This window comes from Pelophylax lessonae, assembly GCF_965119305.1.
Source record: "Pelophylax lessonae genome assembly, chromosome: 1".
In the NCBI taxonomy this organism is placed as follows: domain Eukaryota; kingdom Metazoa; phylum Chordata; class Amphibia; order Anura; family Ranidae; genus Pelophylax; species Pelophylax lessonae.
Window position 1 is genome coordinate 500,318,976 of NC_138768.1, and position 16,310 is coordinate 500,335,285.

The window sequence follows — 16,310 nt, forward strand, 5'->3', positions numbered from 1 at the left end:
ATGTTTGGATTACCTTATACAACGGTGAAGGACAAAGACTGTCAACTAAGGACTGTGCACTTTGAGAACTTTTTCTGAACATTTGTTTTTATGAAATCTTATTAGAATCATATGTAGCGCTGCTTATGTGTTCTTTCCAGGTGGACTTCTTTTGTACTCTAGGAAAAGTAACGCATATGGTATAGATGTTTAATTTCAATTTATAGTAGCTCTTTCTGTGTTAAAATATTGTATACCACTAATATATGTGAAGTGGTATCTTTTAGCACTGGGTGAGTGTAATAGAGCTGTATAATTATATAGCTGTATTTCCACTCCTTTTTTTTATAGAAGAATTGTTACTGTTTTAAATGTTAACCGCTATAAGCTTACCTATAGCGGAGTGACGTACCTTACGCAATCTCCCTTTTAAGTTTAAATTTAAATTTATTATGAATGTTAATGCTTGTACATTCTTCTGGCATCTGTGATGTATACAATGAACAATATTATTTGTTCCTTTAACACTTTTATTCAACAAAATCTTTTGTAAAAAAAAAACTTTGGGTGAGGCAAAAGTATCGTACTATTTCTACCTTGCTAAAGATGGAGGGGCTCCTCCTACCAAAGACATTTAGAAAATAAAACTGTTGCTTTTGTTTGTTTCTGCCAGGAGGCTTATAACCCCCTACTGACAGAATGTACAGATAGATAGTGTTCTGCAGGTATCGCTGCGGACGGCTGTCCCCCTGCTAAGTGATGGACTTTGAGTTATTCTGCTTCCCTCTAGGGGGAGGTGATCCAGCTGAAGTATATGCCATATTCTGTGCTTATGTGTCTATTACATTAGCTACAAGGACCTGTAGTTAGGATTTGTATATATGTGTGATGTATATATGGTTCTTTGACAAAATGTGTATATTTTTGATACTACCAACTTATTTGTACAAAACCCCTTCCCTTTTCCCCTTCCTTTTTTTTATGGGATGCCCTATTTTTTTTCTCCTGGGCTCAGGAGTGTTTTTCCAGGCCAATGGGGACACAGCTGCTTTTTAAGGGGGGGGGGGGAGTGTAGCACCCCCTAGTGTGTGCTAGATGTAGGTTAGGTTTTGTAATGTAGGTTTATTAGCATAAGTAAATTTAGGTAGCTCAGGGCTAAGCCTGAGCTGTAAATCTGTGTCAGGGTTCAGGGAGTCAGGGCTCTATGACTCATCCTGATAGTTCCTCTGGTGCCTCTTCCCTGTCTAGAAGTCTGTAGAAACTTCTAGAGCTGGTGGGTGGAGGTTAAGAGGAGCTGCCTGGAATATTTATGAGGGCCTCAGCTAATCTGGGTGAGGACTGCATAAAGCGGACCTTCAGTCATTTTTTCATCTTTTCAACTATTTAAATCCTCTGCCCTTGTTGTTTTAACTTTGGTGAGTTAAACATCTTTAAATCTGGGTGAGGACATAAAATCACCCTATCTTGATAAAATATCAAGAATGGCTCTTTACAAGAAACAGCTGCTAGTTCCAATACTCTTCTAGCCAAAGTTATCGCAATCAAAAAGACCAGTTTCTTGGTCAAAAGAACCAGGGGAACCTTTTTTTTGTAAAACTGCCAACACCAAATTTACGCAAGTCCCAAGGACACAACGGTGGCTTCACTGGTGGAAGCAAACACAATATTCCCCGAAGGTAGGTTTGAACCAACCAATGGAAAGTAGGTTCCTGAAAAAAACAATAAAAGCTGAAATCTGCCCTTTAATCATGTTTAGGGCTAATTTCATATCTACCCCTGCTTGCAGGAAGGATAGATTTCTCCCGATAATATATGTGCAGGGATGCCATTTCCTGGCTTCACACCAGGCAATGTAGGATTTCCAGACCCTGTAATAAATATTTCTAGAGACTGGCTTCCTGGCTTTTTTCAGTGTATGAACTGCGGGGCCAGACACACCCTGCTATTCCAAGATTAAGACTTCAATAGCCAAGCCATCAAAATTAGAGACTCTATAGCAGGGTGGACCTTGAGAGAGCAAGTCCGGATGCAGTGGAAGGACCCAGGGCCTCGTCACTGCCAACCTCTGGATTTGTGCATACTAAATCCTCCTCGGCCAAGCCGGAGCTACCAGAATTACTAGTTTCCCCTCCAGCTGGATGCTGCAAAACAAACGCAATATCAGCTGTACTGGAGGAAAGGCATTGATCGGGGAAAACCCCTCCCAAGGAGCCACCAAAGCCTCCACTCAGACTGCGAGTGAATCCCTGATCCTGGACACATCTCTCCAATTTGTTGTCGAACCTGGATGCCAACAGACCTACGTCTGGGACCCCCCCCCCCCGCCTTCCCTCCAGCGTAGGCAGATCAATTGAAAAATCTCGGGATGTAAAGACCATTCCCCTGGAAACATCTGTTGACGGCTCAAGAAATCTGCCTGCCAGTTCTCTATTATGGGGAATTAACACTGCTGTCAGCCATGGCACAAACTTCTCTGCCCAGGACAGGATAACATCCACCTCTTTTTGAGCTGATAGACTCCTTGTGCCTCCTTGATGGTTTACATAAGCCATGGCTGTGGCATTGTCGGATTGCACCCTGACAGGGTGACCCCAAAGTCTGGGCGTTCATAATTTCAGAGCCCGACTGACTGCACGAATTTCCAAAATATTGATGAGGAGACGACTCTCTACCCAAGACCCTTTCCCCTGGAGAGTGTCTTCCTCCAGAACCGCTCCCCAGCCAGAGAGACTGGCATCCGTAGTCACCACCTTCCAGGTCACTGGAAGAAAGGATTTCCCCTTCTCCAGATTTCTGGTTAACAGCCACCAATTCAGACTCTGTCGCACTCTTGGTAGCAGAGATATGAACCGGTCCAACTACTGAATTTTTCCAATCCACGTAGACAATTCATTGTTCTGCAAGGGTCTTGCATGGAATTGAGCATAGGAAATTGCCTCGAATATGGACACCATCTTCCCCAGTAACATCATGCAAAGGCGTATAGATGGATATCTCAGTCTTACTATAGACCGAACCTGACCCTTCAGGTCTGAGACCCTTCTTGCTGGCAAGAATATCTTTCCCTGCACCGTGTCGACAAGAAGCTCCAAGTATTTCAGACGCTGGACTGGCTGAAATGTTGATTTTGCTAAGTTCAGACATTTCAAAAAATTTACAGTCTGTAAGGATATTTTGGCTTAGAGCCGACACCGATCGATCTATTAGTAATAGATCATCCTGAAATTCTATTATTGATATCCCTCGGGACCTTAGAACAGCCAATACTGGAGCTAGGATCTTTGTGAACACTCTTGGTGCTGTGGCCAACCCGAAGGGCAGGGCCACAAACTGGCAATTAATGGTTTCCAATTGCAAAATGAAGGAACCTTTGATGGGTCTGAAATATAAGCACATGAAGATATGCATCCTTGATGTCTATGGATGCTAGAAATTCCTTTCCCTGCAGGGAGGCTACGACTGAATGAATTGATTCCATGTGGAAAGAACGAACATTCAGAAACTGATTCAGGGCCTTGAGATCCAAAATAGATCTCACATCCCCGTTTGGTTTGGGGATTACGAATAGGTTTGAGAAAAAACACTTGAACCTTTCGTTTTCTGGAACCTCGGTTATCACACTCTGAGCTCTTAGCTGGTTCAATGCCCGAAAGAGATCTTTCTTTTAGGGGATCTGTTGGTATACTTGACCTCACAAACCAAGGATGCGGGAACACCCGAAATTCCAGCTTGTATCCCTGTAAAATGGTGGAGACAACCCAGTTGTCTTGAATTAACTCCACCCTTGCCCCTGAGAACTGCAGGAGCCTTCTCCCCACCCAGAAGAGTGGGGGCGCCCCTTCACTGAGTAAGACCTGGCTGATCTCTGGACCCAGGGCTTTTTCTGACCTTGCCCCAAAGGCTTGGGTCCGGATGCAGACGGTTGAGGCCGTCGCCACTGCCTGAAACTGGAAGCACTGGTATTCTGTGTGCTGAGGACCTAAAAGGAAGGATGCCTGCTCTTCCTCTTTACAGGTAGCAATGTACTCTTCCTCCCCGAGATCTTTTGGATATACTTATCCAGATCATCACCAAAAAGGCGTTCTCCCTGAAAGGGGAAGCTAGCCAGTAATTTTTTACATGATAATTCCGCAGACCAGCTTTTTAACCAAAGGATTCCGCGCAGATGCACTGTCAGCAGAGCAAACTGTGACATTTACCTTATGGAGTCCGTAAGAGCATCTACTGTGAACCACAAAGTGCGAGGTAGATCTGACAGATCTTCCACAGACTCTCCTTGAGAAGAAACTGTCTTGAGCACTCACTTTATGGGGTCTTTCAAAGACTGACACACTCCTATGGCTGCTACTGCTGGTTGTACTGCAGAACCTGCAACCACAAAGAAGGCTTTCAATAAAGATTCCAACTTTTTATCCACTGGATCTATAAAAACCTGGGCATTATCCACAGGACAGGTAAACTCTTGTTAACCAAAGAAATGGCTGCATCCACAGTGGGAATTTTCCATCTCTTAGAAAAAGCATCCTCCATAGGATATAACAATGAAAACCTTTTATGAGGAACAAACATCCTATCCGGATGATCCCAGTCATTATACACTTCTTGCTCCAAGAGTGGATGCATGGGAAATGGCCGAGGACTCTGAGGAGGGCAAAATGAGCCTAGGGAGGAAAAAGAGGTTTCAGTTGTCTCTAGGGGTGGGAGTTTAAACTCAGCCCGGACCATCTCAGCAAGAGACTGGATAAACAATCTCTGGGATTGAGAGGCAGAGGAAGTGGAAATTTCAGCTTGACCTTCTAGAGGGTCACCCTCAGCTACATCTTCGACATCCTCTGCCCAATCCTGAACTGATTCAGGGGGCGGCTCAGGAGAGGGGGATCTAACCCGCTTCTTTCCTCCATGTGGTGCTGCAATAATGTCAGCAATCCTACCCTATAGGCTGGCTAATGCTGATGCCAAATCATCCTGTGGCAGAAGTACACGGAGTAGATACTATGCCTGACAACCGTAATGGCTCAGATTGGCTAATTGCCTCTGGCTTATCAGGAGAAGTAGACACAGTGGAAGCACGACTAGGACCTTCAGGGCCTGACAGTGGCATCAAAGTGCCCTTTCCAACTGTGCTCCTTCCAGCCCTCTATTGGGCAGACATTGATTTATAGCAAGACAAACTTGAGGTACTACCTTTTAAAGTGTACTCAAGGTCTGTGCCAAGCTTATACAGCCTAATGCACACAACACTGATTACCTAAGATACAGGACCTATTAGTGCCAGTAACATACACCCACAGTGACTCACGCAACCCAGCTGCTGCTGCTCGGTGTCCCTTTAAGCCTGTGACAGAGGCTAGTGTGTTGGAGACAGTTCCTTGTAGAACTTGCCCTTTTATGCATGTGCGGCATGGTGCGTGGCATCCACGTGGATGCCAAATTGTTTTAGAACACGCCCACCACGCGGTGTACCCCTTTACTTAAATGCGAAGATTCCAGCGTGCGCAAAACGCCATCAACACACGCGAGTCGAACATGCGAACGCTTATGCGCCAGGGCTAACACAACAAACAAATGGGGAGAAAGCAGTTTAGGCTGAATCTTTGTCACAGCTGAAACCTTTCAAGTAATTAGCTCAGGGTAAGAAACATTGTAACAATATGCTTTAAACAAACTTTAAGCATACTTTGTGTAGCCGGGTCGCACGGCTGGTGTTGTTCAAACTGTTATTGTTATTAAAGTTCTGCAAAGACAGTGACTTTGGCATTATGGGAGATGTAGTACGGGAGGAGCAAGATCATAGACTGCTGGGAGAGAGAGACCCTTCTCCCAGGGAGCAATAGGATGCGCGGAGCTTGCTGGGAGTGTCTATATAAAGGGGGGGCTGGACTCCACTTCGCTCTCTTGCCTTGAGGACAGCGTGCTGGAAAGAAGGGGAAGAGCTGCTGCGGATCGTAGGAACTTAGGCCGAGGCCTAGTGGCGGACACCGGAGTGAAGCCGGCGGTGTGAGTGATCAGAGAAAGTCTCGGTAGTGTGACCGAGCGTAAGGCTGCTGACAGTCGGACGGAGACTCTGAGAGGAGCGCGGCCTGGTCACAGGGGAGAGCGGAGCTCCCGGTTTGGGTGAGAGACATCCAGTATCCACATCTCTGTTAAACACAGACCTAGGCTGAATCAGGGCAGGACAACTAAACTGTGTACTTTCATAAGGCCATACTGACATTCAGCTAAACCACTAGACACTGCAGATATACATATAGTGCGAGGTGGGTGAACCAGGCCTCAGGTCCTCTATCCAGACTTGGCTGTAAACCTTTTGTGACACATTAGGATTTATTACGTTTTCTTCTCTGCGGAGTACAACTATTGATTGCTTTGGGGAATACAGTTCATCATCTCTACCTTTATTGGATTACAAATACTTTCCTCAGATTGTTGGGAATTCCTTGCCAGTGAAGACAAGTGAGGCCTTACTATCCAGGAGACTCTTGCAATTCATCATAAAGGGGGCCGCCGTTAGTACACAGAGTGCACTCTGATAGTTGTTCTAATATTGATATATTGCTTACTTTGCATTCAAGTTACCAAGTGTAGTCACTCTTATCTGTGGTCACTCTCTAATTACATCAGCTTGTTTAAAGTATTGTTCATTGTTGCTGAAGGCAATCCTCTAGCATACATACACTTTTGTTTGTGTATATGTATGTGTGGCCTGTGTTCTGGATCCTGAGTGCTGAACTAAAAGGCCTAAACCCTTAGTTGGGAATTCAGAATCTATTCCTGAAGCAACATCTGTGTTATTTCTGATTTGTCTGCATATTCTTGTTTTTGCATAAAAAGTCAAAAGCAGTAAATTGATTATTCACTGCAATACTTGTGGTCTCAATTATTCACAATGACGGAAACCAATAGTGTCAGATGGGTTGGAGCAGGCTCAGGGCGCAAGAAATGAAGAGAATACCCATGCAACAAGCCACTTCCTCGGGGGGCAGGGCTACATTTGCATAAACCTGCTACAATGTAAATACAAGCAGAAATACACTTGGCACAAGTCTCTGTAATCTTATTAAAGAGAACAGTGCGTAAAATATTTACAATTTTGCCATTTTTAACCTTTTAAGGTTTTTGTTTGCTGTGTAAATGTTTAAAATAGACTCACCAGTCTTGCCGCAGGAAACTGCTATAAGCAAGAAACCAATATTCACTCTTCACGGTGAGCATGGTCCTAAAGACCTTCAAGGACTGGGTCCCCTATATAAGAGGGGCCACGGCCTTGGACCTGTAGAGCACCCTACATGGAGCGCCTTTGGGGTTTGGTATTCCAAGGGTCCGGATCCCAGGGTCCAGACCCCAAAAAGGACAGCATTACAGGCAAAACCTTGTATCTGCTTCCCAAGGCTCGGGTACCATCCTTTTAGTCCATTGACTGTTTTAGGTGGATCTGGTAGCTAACCCCTTAGATCAAATGATCTTTGTTTGGAGTATGATAGCATAACCTTCTTTCTTCTTCTTTGAAACATAACAAACATGTGGAGCACCTATCCACAGCGACCTTCACCTTTTAGACACTGGCAAAAAAACTGAGGTACTTCCTGTATGGGAGGGGTTATATAGGGGGTCATCAATTCTGATTGGTTGCCAGTGTCCTTCACCTATAGGTTGCTATATAACCCATATGTTATGATTTATGGCTCTGTGTCCTGTGATGTACGACAAGAAATATAAATTACAAATGAGCAGCTGCTTAAGCAATTTGTGACACTAAATGCAAGAATTTTGATAAATATATGAAGCAGCGCTAAAAAATCGAACTCAATATTGTGAAAACACAAAAATGAATCAATATAATGACATCAAACTTATTGGATGAAAAACGTATATAGAGAAATCACACCAAATATATAAATAGTGTCCATAAGAGCCCATACACAAGGGCTGAAAAGAAAAAATATATGTGAAACAAAAAAGTCCAAAGGAAACAAATGGTCCACGATTTACTTGCTCCTCCAGGGTCCCCACAATCATAATTCGTAATGCTCCCACCACCAGGTGACACCAAGTATTAAAGCCTCTTACCGGATCCTGTGGACCATCATATAGCATGGTCAAATGCTCGTTTTACCTCTCCTTTTGAAGGGAAACTCTAGAGCGCCAAACGTGATCCAGTCAGGGTTAGTTCATTAGCAGGATGAAAAATAAAAGGCATATATAGTGTGACCCATAAAAGAAAATTAATTAAAAAAATAACAATATAAACTTGCAAAGGGAGTCACACTAAGCAAACCTTGGGCAAAAGGTTTAAAAAACTTGCATATACTGTACCAATAAAAAACAGATACAATTGCTATCACAAAAAGTAGCAGGCTGTGTGGCTGCACCAGACCCTCCTGCCAGTCAGGAAGCGTGCACAATGATGAAGTGTTGTAGCCACGCCCAACTAGTTTAGTCAACGAGATGACATCATCGGGGGGGACTGACTTACACATTGTACACCACGCTTGAAGTTTTTAAATGCCTTCTGATAACCAGGCAACCAACACAAACTGTAGAGTGCTAGTTATTGTAATTCAGCACATCTTAGAGAAGGGAAACAAAAGGGAGGTATTGTAAAAGCCACCTTGTAGCATGAAAGAACTCAGTGGTGGAAGAACTCCATCTAGTGGGAAAGCAAGATTTTTCATTGAAAAAACTTGTTATTTAAAATGAACTAATTATTAGCAATTCTATCCGATAAACAGCCTGTTGCTATTGTTTGATACATATGAACAGGAGCATGAATATAAAAATAATATATTCATGCTCCTTTTCATATGCATACAGGGAGGCAGTGAGTTAAAGAAGGGGCAATGTGTGGAGGGGGCAGAACAATGTGTACAGCAGATTAATTTAATTTGGGATAATATCCAGGTTGTGTTTATGGTATAATTAGATTATTAGGCCACACCCAATATTTAGGATAATTTAACCACACCCACTTCCTGACATTGTTCGAGTAGCAATGTCTCAATAAAGCAGTGTTTCCTCCAGAGGGTTCCTCCAGAGGTGCTAGGGGTTCCTTGAGCAATGGGCAATTTTTGCCTCTCAGATAAGTTCCCCTTCACACCATTGATCTTTTTAGCTATCTGGAAGAAGGTCATCTTTCCCAGTGTTCACAAGTGTAAGGAGCATTCATCCCACTAATCATCGCACTAATGTATGAGTTGTAAATATAGTCATTTTTAGCAGGGGTTCCCTAAAAAACTGAAAATTATTTCAAGGGTTCCTCTGTGTTGAAATTGTTTAGAAAGGCTGCCCTAAAGTGTACCTCATTCTGAAGTGTTAAAGTATGGCTAAGACCCTGTTCACACATAGTGCAGTGACCTGCGTTTTAATGCACTGGATAAACGCAGGTCACTACTAGGAAACACAGAAAACAATTGTTTTCTATGTATCCTATTCACACTGAAATGAAGGAGGTGTGGTGAAGTGAGCTGCGATAAAATGCAGACATGTTGCATTTTATTGTAGCATAAAGGACAGGATCTCACCAGACAGCTAACAACAGACTAATAACAATTTACAAAACTACAGAAGCTCACATATCTGATTGCGAGACAATTACATCAGATCAGGTTTTTGACTATGAGAAAGATGTCATAGATATGCTGAAGGAACTCTATACCAATCATTCCATCTCAGATCTGGAGCTCTTTACCCAACATCTCAGTAGCTCACCACCTATAATTCATTCAGAACTAAAACCCAAATCTATTTTCTATCCTTATCATGCATAAGGTCCTTATCTTGAGGCCTTCTATAGAGTGATTTATGCAGATTTTCTAAAATTATGTGAAACCCCCACCTCAACCACAATATCATTGGGTAGAAATTCTCCATGGGAGAAAAAGGCACTTTTCTCCTTGAGTCATAATGAATCAATTGTCATCAAAACTGCTGACAAAGGAGGTGGAACAGTTTTTCAAGATCGAGACGACAAGTATGTAATGGAAGCAAACAGGTTACTGTCTGACACCAATACATACAAAAAATGACCTAAAGATCCTTTCCCCGAGTACAAAAAGAGGCACTCACACTAATTAACAAGGCCCAGTCATCCCATATCATTAATAAATCAGAAGTTTCCTTCCTCAGTGGGAAAGTATATCATACTCCCCACTTCTATCACATCCCAAAAATTCAGAAAAATCTCAGTGACCCGCCTGGAAGGCCCATAATTGCAGCCATGGAGACAGGGCTGGTGCAAGGATTTTTGACACCCTAGGCAAAACCTCATTTTGCCGCCCCACTGGCTCCGCCCCAGACTCCAACCCCTTTGCCCTGCCCATGTATACGGCAAAAAACGTAGACATAAGGCCCCACTCACGCTCATCAGCATAATGTGACCAAGTTTCTAAACTGCTATTCAGGGACCCCCCAGACCCCCCAGACCCCCCAGACCCCCCCCCCCCCCGCTTGATACGGTGTCAGGATGATTGAAACACATTATTTCTACAATTACATTGTAATATATAATAAAATAGTTAAGCTCACTATAATGCAGAATCAGTGAGAACCCTAAGCTTATCACTTGCCACCAGATGCAGCATGCCACCGTCTCCTGCCACCAGATGCAGCTTGTCACTTCTCCCCAGATGCAGCATGTCACTTGCCACAGTCGCCTGCCACCAGATACAACATGTCACTTGCCACTGTAGCCTGCCACCAGATGCAGCATGTCACTTGCCACCATTGCCTGCCACCAGATGCAATGTGTCTCTTGCCACCGATGCCTGCCACCAGATGCAGCGTGTCACTTGCCACCGTCGCCTGCCACCAGATGCAGCATGTCACTTGCCATTGTCGCCTGCCACCAGATGCAATGTGTCACTTGCCACCGTCGCCTGCCACCAGATGCAGCGTGTCACTTGCCACCGTCACCTGCCACCAGATTCAGCTTCTCACTTGCCACCTTCACCTGCCACCAGATGCAGTTTGTCACTTGCCACCGTCGCCTGCCACCAGATGCAACGTGTCACTTGCCACCGTCGCCTGCCACCAGATGCAACATGTCACTTGCCACCGTCGCCTGCCACCAGATGCAGCATGTCACTTGCCACCGTCGCCTGCCACCAGATGCAGCTTGTCACTTGTCCCCAGATGCAGCGTGTCATTTGCCACAGTCGCCTGCCACCAGATGCAGCATGTCACTTGTCCCCAGATGCAGCATGTCACTTGCCACCGTCGCCTGCCAACAGATGCAGCGTGTCACTTGCCACTGCCGTCTGCCTCCAGATGCAGCGTGTCACTTGCCACCATCTCCTGCCACCAGATGTAGCTTGTCACTTGTCCCCAGATGCAGAGTGTCACTTGCCACCGTCACCTGCAACCAGATGTAGCATGTCACTTGCCACCGTCACCGCCACCAGATCCATCATGTCACTTGCCGCCGTTGCCTGCCACCAGATGCAGCGTGTCACTTGCAACCATCGCCTGCCACCAAATGCAGCTTGTGGCTGGTGTTAGCACTTAAACCATCCCGATACCATGCTTGATATGGTGTCAGGATGATTGAAACACATTATTTCTATTATTACATAGTAATATATAATAAAATAGTTAAACTCACCATAATGCAGAACCAGTGGGAGCCCTGAACTTATCGCCTGCCACCAGCTTGTCACTTCTCCCCAGATGCAGCGTATCACTTGCACAGTCGCCTGCCACCAGATGCTGCCTGTCACTTGCCACTGTTGCCTGCCACCAGATGCAGCTTGACACTTGTCCCCAGATACAGCATGTCACTTGCCACAGTCGCCTGCCACCAGATGCAGCGTGTCACTTGCCACCATCGCCTGCCACCAGATGCAGCGTGTCACTTGCCACCGTCGCCTGCCACCAGATGCAGCATGTCACTTGCCACCTTCGCCTGCCACCAGATGCAGCTTCTCACTTGCCACCATCGCCTGCCACCAGATGCAGCATGCCACCGTTGCCTGCCATCAGATGCAGCTTGTCACTTATCCCCAGATGCAGCGTATCACTTGCCACTGTCGCCTGCCACCAGATGCAGCTTGTCACTTGCCACCGTCATCTGCCACCAGATGCAGCGTGCCACCGTTGCCTGCCACCAGATGCAGCTTGTCACTTCTCACCAGATGCAGCTTATCACTTGCCACCATCGCCTGCCACCAGATGCAGCGTGTCACTTGCCACCGTCGCCTGCCACCAGATGCAGCATGTCACTTGCCGCAATCACCAGCCACCAAATGCAGCATGTCACTTGCCATTGTCACTTGCCACCAGATGCAGCTTGTCACTTGCCACCATCGCCTGCCACCAGATGCAGCTTGTCACTTGTCCCCAGATGCAGAATGTCACTTGTCCCCAGATGCAGCATGTCACTTGCCACTGTCACCTGCCACCAGATGCAGCCTTTCACTTGCCACCATCGCCTGCCACCAGATGCAGCTTGTCACTTGCCACTGTCGTCTGCCACCAGATGCAGCATGCCACCGTTGCCTACTAGCAGATGCAGCTTGTCACTTGTCACCAGATGCTGCTTGTTACTTGCAACTGTCGCCTTCCACCAGATGCAGCTTGCCACTGTCGTCTGCCGGTCACCAGATGCAGTGTTTCACCATTGCCTGTCACCAGATGCAGCGTTTCATCATTGCCTGTCACCAGATGCATCATGTCACCATTGCCGGTCACCAGATGCATCATGTCACCTTTGCCTGTCACCAGATGCAGCGTGTCACCATTGCCTACCAGCAGAACGAAATTTGTCAGCTCATTGTTAGGGAAGTAAATATATACTTATAGGTACCTCATCCCTAGTAGGATAGCAGAGATTTGGGGGTGTGGGGCATAGGTTGGGACTTTACAGGGTACCGTTGTTGAACCAATAAATATGGTAGATTAAATATATTAAAATATACTTTAATAAATACACATAGTTCCCCACAGAAAAAAGGGGGGAAGAGAACAGTACAAAGACAAAAATATAAATCATATAAACATATATATATATCAACATAAAGACATATACACTTGTTTAAAAATATCAAAACAGAATCACATCCTCGTTAAGTATGTGGAGTCACCAGAGACTACAGCTGGGCCAGGGTGAGCCGGTACCAATATGTATTTCTCTAATTGATCCACTACCCACTACCCAACATGTTTTGCGGTGTACACCGCTTCTTCAGGGGCGCAGGGGTATAGAGTTTGTAGAAGAGGAAAACTGCGAAGTAGTTGAAAAACACATAATTAATTACCATACATATATCAATATTGCGTGTATTCAGATTCCATAAAGCAACTATATCTGATATATGTGTATGTCGGGTATGGAACAATTGGGAAAATCCAAATAATCACAAAGGGGGGCTCAACACAGCAGAAAAAAATGGTACAGCTAATCTATGAAAATCAAAAAGCAAGCCCCAAATAATGGATGACCATGAACCAACATGATCTCGCCATAATGCAAATGGAGAGCTGGTACAGAAGGGACATATTTTGTACACCAGATCAACGAAGAGGGCAATAATAAATGACATTGCACATGAATAGGTAATGTCCACAAACGACCTGTAAAAATAAAAAGTCAGTAATGGAATGTGAATAACCAGAACACTTGAATGAAAGGATGAAGCCTACACAGCCCTGATCAGTCAGCTGTGGTAAGTGGCCTAACATGGGAGACAACACAGATCAATGGAGCAGATGGGTCTCTAATCTTATAGGCTTTTTATCATGGATTAGTAGCAGATGAAACCACACAGTCTTTCTAGCCCACAATATTCTCTTAGGGGAAAGAAAAGAAAAGTCCCTTGAGCTCTTGAACACCCATGCACTGAAAACGAAAATGTAGGTAATCTCTGTTTTGTAAGGGTAATGGTATATAACCAAAGTCCTCTTCATATGGCTATAGGCAGCAGCATATACACTCAGGCACAAGGGAGGCACTTGTACTACTCATATGTGTAGAGAGGCACTGGAAGCTGTGAAGTTGAATGGCTCACATTAGCAGCTTCACCCAGCAGGGGCCCCGGAGAGAGACAGGCAGGAGGCGGCGTGTGTAGCATACAGCTGGCTCAGACCTGCCGGCTCTCAATAGCAGCTTACATTGGAGGAAAGAGGGCAGGAGACGGCACGTGTAGCGTGCAGCTGGCTCAGACTTGCACCGACCATGTGCAGTCACTGAGCCGCCGGACCGTGGGTAAACTCCACCCCGTCACTGTCTTGGTGCTGTGCCGCGTAAACACTCCATATCTCAGCCCCTACTTCACAGTGTTGACCTTCAAGCACAATAGATGAAGTCCAAACACAGGGATGGATGACCTCCGCTTCACAGTGACTACTTGGCTAGTAGTATAATTAAGGCACAAAACACTACTAGTGTTCTCCCATTCAACACAGTCCTCTAGAAAAGCCCTTCCATATGCTTCATAAGCAGAGCTCCAGGTGAACAGAAGCAGGTGGGTGGCCAACCGCCAACGCGTTTCGCTGACCAATCAGCTTCGTCAGGGCGTAGCGTCACCTAGCCTCTGATTGCCTTAAATACACCATCTATTCAAATTACTTCAGAATTTAAAGGGGACAACCAGTCTAGGTATGTATCCAGAAAAGTAACTTAACAAAATTAAAAGCACAATTAGATAAACAAATTACATGTAAGGCAACCGAGGAGCAACAGAAAAAAAATAAATTAAGTAAAAATGAAATAAAATATATAGTGTTTATAAGTTTCCTTTTAATCCAAAAATACCTGTAAATTCATTTCTCTATTTAAACCAAAAGGAATAAGTGTATTTAATCTATAAATCCAAAATGTTTATTTTTTTAAAAGAATTCTATCAAAATCCCCCCTCCTAGGGCTTATTTTTAATGCAAAAATGCCCTCAACCTCTAGGCTGTCGACCTTAGAATCGTGAAATTGGAGAAAATGTTGGGAAAGAGGACTTTCAGGTTTTATTTTTTATGTCTCTAAGGTGTTCACCAATGCGTACACCTAATTGTCTTTTAGTTTTTCCTATGTAGATTTTGGCACCTAATGCTGTAGATCACTCGAGTCATCGCACAGTTGATCAAACTCTTGATGCAATAAGACTTCTTATTATCTGAATCAGAAAAATGGTCTGTCCTCTCAACATGTGTACAGATTTGGCAGTGTCCGCATGAAAACATCCCCACAGTTCTGGGAATGCATGAGAGCCAGGTGGAGTCCTGCGAACGTATGTATTCAGACTGGGTAAGTTTGTCGCCTAGACTGGGAGCACGCCGGGCGACCATCTGCGGGTAGTTACCCACGATTTTAGATAGAGCAGGACATTGCTGTAGAATGTGCCAATGTGATGTTAGGATTTCCCTCACCTTCCCCCATTGGGCCCCATAGCGATTAATGAACCTTGTTGGTTCACAAACATTGCCCAGTGCACCTGGAAGTGCTTGTTGCGTCAACAAAGAACTACGTTCACTGAGTGAGGCTTTCTTTTTCGCTTTCTTGAGGACCTTATTGGTTTAACCCCTCTCCTTGAAACGGTGGACCATCTCATGTGCCTCCTGAGTAAAGTCCTTGTCACTGGAGCAGTTCCCCTGAATCTGAAGGAACTGCCCCACTGGGATGCCACGGATCAAGGAGGGTGGGGTGAAAACTGTCAGCTCTCAACAACGTGTTCACTGCAGTGGGTTTACGAAACATAGATGTAATCAAGTGACCTTTATCTTTGAGGATCTGGAGGTCAAGAAAGGATATACTGGTCCGATCATAGGAATATGTTAACTTGATGTTGCATTCCTTTTGCTGAAGCATGTCAACAAAATTGTGCAGCTCCTGTTCCTGGCCCCTCCAGATCACCAAAATATCGTCAATGTACCGTACCCAAAGGGCCACCGAATCCATGAATCCTGGAACATCATAGACCAATTTCTCCTCCCACATACCAAGATGGAGGCACGCATAGGCCGGAGCCCATGGTGCCCCCATGGATGTGCCAGAAATTTTCTGGAGAAAATTCCCGTCAAATTGGAAAAAATTGTTGTTTAGAACAAATTCCAAGAGTTCAAGAATGAACTTGTTTTGGTGAGCCAACTCCGGATAATGTTTGGACAGGAAGTACTCGGCAGCACGAAGGCCTCATACATGGGGGATCGATGTATATAAAGATTCAACGTCTATACCGACTAAGATCCAATCTTATTCGATATTAAAACCATCAAGCTTACCCAGTACGTCCTTTGTGTCCTGTACATATGAGTCTAAAAGCGGGACCATCGGCTTGAGGAGTTCATCAATGTACTGACCGATCCTTTCCAAGGGACCATTAATCACCGACATAATTGGACAGCCAGGGGGA